The following is a 9517-nucleotide window of genomic DNA, read 5'->3' on the forward strand; positions in this document are numbered from 1 at the left end:
GGGGCTGGGGTGGGGGTTAAGAGGCCCCGGGGGGGCAAGGAGGGTGCTGAGGGTGCTGGAGCTTGTGGTAGAGGGGTAAAGGACAGGGATGAGCAGCTGAGAGGCTATCTGACAGGGATCGCAGGGCGCTGGTGGGTCCAAGGGCTATAATTTCCACATGAGGACCAGCGCAAGGAGGTGATCTGGGGGTGTGTTTTTGGGTGGATGCAGAGAAGGGCTGCGCTGGATTGTGGTGGGGGGCCCCAAGGTCTTTGGGTGAGCTGCAACGGGGGGGGTGTTGGGTGGAAGGGGCTGTTGTGATGGAGGTGGGGGGCAGCGGGGTGTGGGGCTGCAGCTGGGATGGCGAGGGGCGTCTCGGGCTTTGGGGTGGATGAGGCGAGAGGGGGCAATCGTAATCGATGAGAAACACAGTGCCAGCTCGCTTTGGAAGTTGGGTGACTTAATGGGGAACGGGTCTAGACCCTCTTTTGGGGTGTAAAAGGAGGCTGGAAAGCTTGTCAGAAGGTCCAATATTGTATAATCTACTTGCTTTTTTTCTGTGCGTGAGTTAACGGTGGGTTGGTATAGAGAGGTTGCAGAGAGAAGGGAGCTGGAGGAGCTGATGGCTGGTGAAGGATAGTAATGGTAGCCTGCCCGTTCTGGGCAGTACTTTGGAGGCATTAGTGAATGGTAGCGCACAGGTTGTATAAAGGAGGGGTAACTGCAGTATCTGGATTTTCTGTATTATTGCGGTAGAGTGGAGTAGAGGAGGTAAGTGGGTGCTGCAGACAAAGAGAGAAATCTGTCTCCTCCTTCTCCTCATTTCCAAATAGAAGTGTGGAATGATAAGCCATATACTGGCGGGTGTCCTTTAGGAGGTTAAGGAAGGGAAGCGTGTGTGTGTAGATAAGCAGGGACTGGAAGGTGTCACGGTGCCTGGTTTGGGAGCTGGAGTTGGGTACCTGATCCCCTCTGCAGCTCATTTTCTTCTACAGTGCTGGAACAGGTGAATGGGATTTACCTCTGTACTGGGCCATCACCATCAGGTGTGGCCTTAAAAAAAAGCCATATGGACTGTGCTAGAGCTGCATTCTGCTCCAAGATGTGTTCTCTGTTACTGCTTGTAAATGAGGCAATAAGTTATTGTGGCTTTTAAGGTGCTGAATTATCTTTAATGGGTTTGGGGTTTTTTTGGGGAAAACTGACAACTTTCAGGTTTTTTTATAGCTGTGGGCTTCTTGTAAAACTGACCCGGACAAGTAAAACTGCGGTGATTACTACCAGGAGAAAAGCTGGCTTGTGGTAGACCACAGAAGTCAGTAACTTGATATTTAGTCTTGAGTCTGTAAGTAAACTTGAGGCCTTTTAGGTAATTGCTTGGTTTTCTTAACATACTTGCTTCTCAAGCACGTAGTACTGAAGTCAGACCTTCATCCTTTGGAGGTTTTGCTCGCCTTTATCATCTTTCTCCTGTGTGGGACATCCCGTTGTGGGCAGGCAGATGAGCTGATCACTGCTGGTTTGGGTTCCAAGTCAGCTGCATGATCATAAAGCAAATGCATGGGAGCTCTGTGACTATGTAGCACCATTTATCATATTCTGGTTATAGCCAGTATGGGGGAAAAAGCACCAAAAAAGCTGGATCAATATGTTTAAACAGAGCTTATTGTCTGAGAGGTTTTCTTCTGCCATCTGTAGCTGTGAAACAAATGGAAATAGCTCTTTTGTGTGGCTGGGGTATTGTTGTGGATTTTAATGATTTACACAGGAGGCACATTTCAACGTACCCACCAGTTTTTCTTCTGTATCCATCTTATCCCTGGATATAGTATTTAACTGGTATTACTTAAGGTAATTAATGCTTTTTGACATCGAGAGTTATCCTAGGAAGGCATTATCCCCTCTCTGAAGGTAGGGGAATGGCAGCACACCAGGAGACTGACTTCTCTTGGTTCAAACAGGCAAGAAGAATAATTCAGTGGCCGGGAGAGGAGTGTGTGACTCGGGAGATGTAGGTTTGTCCTCTGCTCATCGCACTTCCCCTGTGGCCGGCCCAACTTCTGCCTTCCTGCCTTATTTCCTTATCTGCGAAATGGAGATAACTGCTCTGCCCTACCTCGTGCGCTGGGAGGTTGTCATGCCCTGAAGCTTGTTAGTGTAACAAGGCGAGTGCCGGGCTCCTGGACCTGTGGCCCTGCTGCTTGTCCCTGAACTTAGCTCCAGAGGAACTAGACACTCTCCCCTTTGGAAAACACCGATTTTTTTTTATTGCTGGTAACTGCTGTTCTCCGCTTCCTCCCCTGCCAGTAAGGCATTAGAAGTTGTCGCTGTTGGTGACAGGGAATCGTGGCTGTCCCTGCCAGAAGTTGTCCCGTTAGCGCAGCGGTTAGTCTGTGGAGCCGTGGGGCTGGCCGAGTGCCAGTCCCTAACTAACTGCCCTTAGAATGGTCTGTTTTGTGTAGGGCTTGAAGTAGCCGCTTGTCTGCTCGCCAGCGGCTGGGGGAAGATTTCTTTGACGTCTTCGGAAGGAGGTGGTGAACAGCAGAACTCGAGCTGTCCCTTAAAAAAAATCACCTCCTTGCTCTTTTGGCTGTGAAGATTAGCTCGGGTTGGAAAGATGGGATAGTTTAGTCGTTTTGGGTTTGTAGATTCCAATGCAGCTCTGAACTCACAAGAGTTTGCTAGCTGCTCTTCTGAACGCTGTGGGTAGCAGTGAAGCTGGCGAGAGGGATGGCAATCCTGCTGTGCTGTAGGAAGGCTGTGGGTGGATGACCCAAAAATGATGGCTGCATAAAAAGCAGAGTAAAAGTTTAATTGTTTGGGGATTCTTGCATGGGGAGGGTAGAGCGAGAGGAAAAAGGGTTTTCTAAGATGCTGCATCTCTACCAACTTTATAGTGGATATGGTTTGAAGTAAGTACCTGCTGTGGCTATGGTGCCAGCTTGCTTGGGTGTACGAGAAGTCCAAGGAATTGAGTTGCAAAGGTCTAATAGTTGAACTTTGAGGTAGAAAGCTCTCTATAATTGCTCAAATATCACTCAAATTATTTAATCGGTTTACCCACAGACCAGAAATCTTTCAGTGGGATCCTGTGCATATAGCGAGTTTCAGAGTTTCCCAGTTGTACCATCTCTGACTTTTTTGGACAGTATGTGTTGGTTAGTTCTTCTCACCTGTTGCCAGGTAATGTGATGTATTATCGTTCTCTCTTGCGGGTTTGCTAGCTTGGTGTGCAGAATGTCAGAATAAATTAAATTAGGAAGGGCACAAAACTAAAAGAAAATGTAAATCCAGTTCACTCCTGCTGTGTGGTCTGACCATCGCAGCAATAAGGACAAACCAGCAAAGCTGGAGAGAGCTTTTTTTGTAAGAGTTAATTTGTCTTAGATTTACCCACTTAGTTTGTATTTAAAAATAAATCGGTGGAATTTACAGAGTACAGAGAACTGGAAGAACCAGACCTTGCTTTTGGGTACCAGCTGGAAGCACCTGGTGTTGGTGGCCTTGTGCGATAGGCAGTTTGCTTCGGACGACTCTGCTCCATCCCTCGGCGTTAGCTCCAGCCATACAGATCTTACTGCTGTCACGTGTAAGAGTCCCCTGTTATCATCTGCTTGCTTCTGCTTCATTCTGCTAAAAGGCCCTTTATTAAAATACCAGAACAAATAGCCCATTGTGCAACACAACCATGTTTTCATTTTAAACAGTATTTCTGAAAGTGAAAGTTGCTCACAACAGTCTCAAGTTTCTCATCCGTAAATTTTCTCTCCAGTGAACCCATCGATTCGATAAAAACTTTAAAATGTTCTTTGTATTGTGCAATTGTGCTGACTGCTTTTGTCCTTCTTGCTGCTGCTCCTCCAAGATACTTGAAAAGCCATGAACTAACTTAAAAACCAACTAAAAGTGGTCACGACATCAAATTTGTTTGAAAAGGTTGAATATAGCAATCCACAGTTAATTCTTGATACTGGTGGTGTTCAGCATAAGCGGCTGTTGTGTGAGAGGAGCAGTTTTTCAGCTGAAATATGTTTAATCTTTGTTTTAAGGGGTGTAGGAGCCAGATTTTTCCTGGGAATGAGTTATGAATTCAGCTGATATTTCAAACTCAAACATGCTTGAAATCTCCAGTAGTTTTGGATTAGGTTTTTGTTAAATGGGTGGGTAGGGATTGGCTGTGATGTTAAAAAAGAAAAAAAAAAGGGGGGGGGGGAATTCAGGCACGCTGTTAATGCTGAGACACAGAACAGGAAATTTAGTTAAGGATTATGCTTTTCTGTAATTTATTGTATGTTTTTTTCCCCCCTTCCTTCTAACAGACAAGAAAAAGTTTTGAAGTACTTCAGCCTGTCTTGGTTCTGAATAACTGAAAATGTTTCCAAATTTGCAGTTAAAGATACATTTTTTTAATAGACTTTTTAAGAAGCTGTAAAAGCTGAGAAACCTTAGTAACTCTTGCTTTGTTTTATTTCCATTCTACAGAAAGAGGGAAAAAAGCTAGAAAACGGTCCGTGTAAGAGTAATTTTAAAAATATCTCACTCCTAATGCGAACGTACAAGTTGCAAAATCGGATCTGGCCTGAAGCCAGTGTTAGGGCTGTGGGCCCCAGGGATGGTGGAAGGATGTTCCTTCTCCCAACACCTCCCCTGTCCTGCTCAGGTGGCAGTGTGGAGATGACAGCCCCTTCTCATGGCTCCAGGGAGCAGTCAGCAAGTGAGATTGACATCCTGCTAATGTTCTCCAAAAGCTTTTTTTTTTTTCCCCAACTTATCCCCTTCAGACAAAATAAATCTATTTTTAAATGTATAGAATAGTTTGGGTTTTTTTTTAGCCCTGAAGGCTTTTTGTCCATTTCTGCCTCATCTGCTATTAGAAAAATGCACAAGGTTTAAATGTTTCTCGTGTGTTTTAACCCTCTGCAGCTTGTCCTCAGATTTTTCTGCTGCAGTTCTGAAACTACAGAAGAATTGCTCTGTAGACATAATGCAGAAACTGCTTTTAGGAGGTTATTCCTGCTGTAGTCATGGTTATTCTCATTTCCTCCAGTCTAAGGGTAACTTTTTTTTTTTTCTGGCAAAGGATCAGTGTTTATGCTCAATAAATCATGACGTATCATGGCTTCTCTTTTCAGTTACTCGCTATGAATTATAGGACAATTCCCAAACACAAATGTTGTGAATTTAATGTTACTGTGCAACTTTTCGGGGGGGGGGAAGCCTGAGCGACTCTTTTTCTTTTCCTTTTTTTAAAGATGATCCTTAGTTAAGACCAAGAAATATGACTTTTTTTGCTTTTAACTTTGGAATTATGTTGATAAGTGTAATCTTAGCAGTGCTAGGATGCTCTTCTGGGCGGTGTGGGATTGAAGCGTGTGTGCACAGTGGTGCTGGGTGTCTGAGGAGATAGCTCCAGGTAATGCGTTTCCAATGATCAAAAGGATCTGGTATCGTTTTCAAGGAGCATCACACTCGTTGCGTCTTGGGCAAAGTGTTGGGAAACCGTTTTTCCTGTAACCCGTGAGTATTGTGAGTGCCTGTGATGGAATCTGACGGAAAGCTTGTGTTATGCTAGCGTCAGGCAGGTTTAATTGCAGCTAATCCTGATTAAACATTGTCGTCATTCCCACTGTTGAATCATGTGGAGTTAACGCTGTTGATCTTGACCCATTGTCTTCCATCCTTGTAAGATACTGACCGGTAAATCTTGAAACAAAAGTGGTGCTGATACTTTTGCAAAGTATGTGTTAAAGCTAGTAAATGGAAGTGGAACGTGTCTCCTGGTACCAGCATGTCTTCTGCGTAAGGACTGGAACTGTAGCTTAGAAATGGGGGAATAAACATTCAGTAAGTCATATTCTTTATATGAGATTTTTGAAGGTATCGGCTTTGAAAAGAAAGGATGAGAAGAATGTACTAAAACAAAGAAATATTATCTGACAGTTGAGAGTGGGTTGGTGTCCTGTAAGACTAAGAACAGAATGAAGTTTGGAGATGAAACTGTACAAGACTGGAAATTCATGTGTTGATGGTCTTTAAACTGTGTTTTTTCATGTGGTCAGGGGATCACTAAGCTTAATTTCATTGGTTTGGTTTGTTGGTTTCTTGGGTGTTTGTTGGTAAAGAAGGAACACAGGAAACGTATAAATGAAGAGGGCCCTTCATCTTGTGCTCTAATCACTGTCTTGAGTCAGGTGAAGGTAACTGCAGGTAGGATGGGATTAGATGCTGCCTGGTACAATGATTTACTGTTGGTTTGGGTTTTTTTTGTTACGGATGGGACCTGGAGATTGTTTTCAGGTAAATGTGACTGTAAGAAAAGCTCTCACAGAGGAATGGAAAAGTTCTTGGAAAGAAACTAACCTGTCATCATGTCTTTCTCTTCCAATTTATAACCCTGTGCTGCTTTGCCTACAAATGGTTTCCAGAACTGTTTTTTTCAGAATATGGGTGTCTGTCCATCAGTAGACCTGTAAGTGCTGTCAGTTTGGATCAGGTGTGTTTAATTTGAGGTGGGACTGTGCAGCATGCCAGTCTTTCTGGGAAACGAACAGACGAGTCAAATGTAGTAGACGTTCAGGCACAGTCAGCAGTGTGAACACGGGTGTCTTTTTATCTCAAGTTTCTCCTGCAGCCTGTTTTACTAAGTTGCGTTTGGCTCCTAGCGCTCCCCCATCCATCTGAAAGAGCTGCTTCAGGCTGTACTGTGCGTTCCCTGCTCGTTTGAATGAATTCATGTTTCCTGGTGCTGTGATGCTGGTTGTGTCGGGAAGCGAGCTATAGAAAGCGTGTCCCCGGGAAGAGCTGCAGGAACAACAGGTGGGTTTCTCTAATTCCGTTTTGGTGAGGCCGCAGACTGTTCTTTGCATGTTAAAGTGTAAATCCCACCCTGCGCTCTGAAGGCACTTGCTGCAAATATCTTTCTGGGAAAGGCAAAAATTCCAGTGTTTTCTGAGAGGTGCAATGCCAAATTGGTTTGTCAGTACTCAAATATATGGCCCTATGGTCCCTTATAGAAACTTGTTGAGCTTAGAGCATTTGCTTTAAAGACTGATCTATTAGTGGATGTGATAAATAGCAGATACACTTTGTAAAGATATCGACAGAAATATATGCAGCATTTTTGACATAGGATACTGGGGTGAAAAAAAGGATTTCACATTTGTTAGTACAGATATAACAGGAGCTGTTGCAAGTGACAGCAGTAGCTCTGTGCTCGCAGCATACCAATGCAGATGGAACTGGTTGGTTGCCAGATATTAGTCATGGGGCACACCTACTTTGGAAGAGTAGCCTGTGGGTTTAGAGAAGTAATTATTTTCTAACAGCCCTGTGGGGCACTAGCAATTCAGCTTATGGAGGACAAGGAAGGGCTTGCTCCAGAATGTTAGTTAAAAAATTGTGTGCATATGAGCTGCAGCTGGTGACGACTTGACTAGAATTTAATTTGTCCAGGCATTGTTCATTACAGGCATCGTGGAAGACACGAGCTTTTGAAGGCTGAAACAATTGCTGACCTGATACAGCTTTTGTGGCTAATTGCAGTGGAAGTCGGATCACGAGAGCTGTGGTGGGCAGCCTTTCAACTTGTGCAGGGAAGAAGCTGAACTGCTCCGATTTCAGACCTTCTGGTAGATCATCCGCCTTAGCCCTTCATCTTGCAGAGCTGGCTGCTTGTAGCAACTAAAGGCTTTCTGTGTTAGGGACCTTAGGGTGAGCAACTGAGAGCAGCTCTCACTAAACTGCAGTGCTTGCAAGGGTCAATATTAAGCTTAAAGAAGTCAGCGCTTCTGACTGATCACAAAATTCTTCTTTCTCTGGTTGCTAATTAGATGGTTAACATGCTTTGCCTTATTATCCCACCCTCAGCTTTTCTTTCTGGGGATCTAGGTTGACACTTTCTAGAGCCTCCTAAGGAGCAGTTAACTCTTATGTTTCTTAAGTCATCTAAACCCAACCTGCTCTTTTGGTGCATGTTTGTGCAAAGTATTTGTGGTGCATATGTATGAAAAACAAAATTATATGCTCTAGACTTAACATTTTTTTTTAGGAGTACATATGATGTTGACTCAATGTTACATCACATTTTTCTATTTCTTTTGGTTTACGGATATTGCTGGGGACAGTTCCAGCGTAGACTGGCTGTAGCTGTGACTTCTGAAGGACTGTGTTGCCAATCTGTTGCCAGAAGGCAAGGTTTTTGTCAGGATAGAGGGAATAAATGCTTTCCTACTTGCTGGTGAAGAATATCTTTGTCATAAGCCAGGTAAGACTATTTTGCCTATTCCAGCAGGGCAGCAAGTGGGCTACAGGGCAGTGACTTTAGTTTCGTTTTAGTAATCTCAGCAACTCCATGGGTTATGTATAAGAAAAGCCCATTAATGCAAGTAGACCCTGGCTTTGCTGGAGAGGGTTCTTCACCCTCTTGCAAAACTTCTTAAAAATCCGTGATTTTTTTTTTTTTTTTAAGAAGTGTGAAAAATGCTGTTTTCATGTTATCTGGAAATAGTTCTCACCTTTGGAATAATATTGTTCGGCAGCACTGGAGAGGCATAGTGCTCAAAATAGCAGCAGCTGCCATAGGCCAGGATGGAGCAGAGTCGAGTTGAGTTGTGTTGTCAGTCATGGGAACATAAATCCAATTCCACCTGCAGATGAGCATTCCCGAAATAGAAGAGGGTTGTCAACTAACAGGGGAGATGTATTGTGTGCATCTCTTTGGTGCACTGTTACTGCGCTCCCTTCGTACTGCATTAAGGAAAAAAAAAATTAAAAGTTGCTGTGGTTTAGCTGTAGCTCGAGAGAGTAACCACTTCCTACTCTCTTCAGTAAATAACTGCTGGGAGAGGTTGTTTGGCTAATAACTGTGTACACTGTTATTTTGTAGGTGCAATACAATCTGTCTGCAGGCAAACCACCCTGATTAAAGCTGCTCCCTAATTTTCAGAGGGCATTTCTGCTAGCCTGAGGACGATGCGAGTGTCTCTGGGGTGCGGAAGAGCAGTTGGGGAAGCTTGGTGGAGGGGCAGGAAATCTTGTTTCAGGCTTAACAAAGCTAAGTGCTAGTGGTGTAGGAAATTTGTTAACACCCTGAGCCAAGGGAGGGGCCGCAGGCTGGCAGGAGGGTTGCCGCTGCTGGAGGTAATAAAGGTCATTGTCTTTCTGAATTTTTGGCTGTGAGGATCCTGGTGAGTGCTCCTGAGGCATTTCAGGTTCAAAGTTCTCTTGTGTGCAGGTGTTTTTCCTGTAGTTTAAGAAGCCAATGAGTCTCTGGTGCAGCTGTTTTTCTTTTAAGAGCTTCCTGAATCTGCTAGCTTTCTGCATTTAACTGTTTTTCCTTGATTTAATCATGCCATCCTTGAAACTGTTGTCCCCTGCATAAATAAAGCCTTCCTCCTTCATATTTTCCATGTGCAGACTGCTGTGATACACTGTAATTATGGGTTCAAATTCCTGCAGGGACTGATTGTATGGAGGCAACCCAGGTGCTAGTGCCTGTGGATCAGGTTTTGGACCGCCAGGCAGAGCAATGCAGCGGGCT

The sequence above is a fragment of the Haliaeetus leucocephalus genome, unplaced genomic scaffold (assembly GCF_000737465.1).
Source record: "Haliaeetus leucocephalus isolate CR32 unplaced genomic scaffold, Haliaeetus_leucocephalus-4.0 Scaffold164, whole genome shotgun sequence".
NCBI classification, from domain to species: domain Eukaryota; kingdom Metazoa; phylum Chordata; class Aves; order Accipitriformes; family Accipitridae; genus Haliaeetus; species Haliaeetus leucocephalus.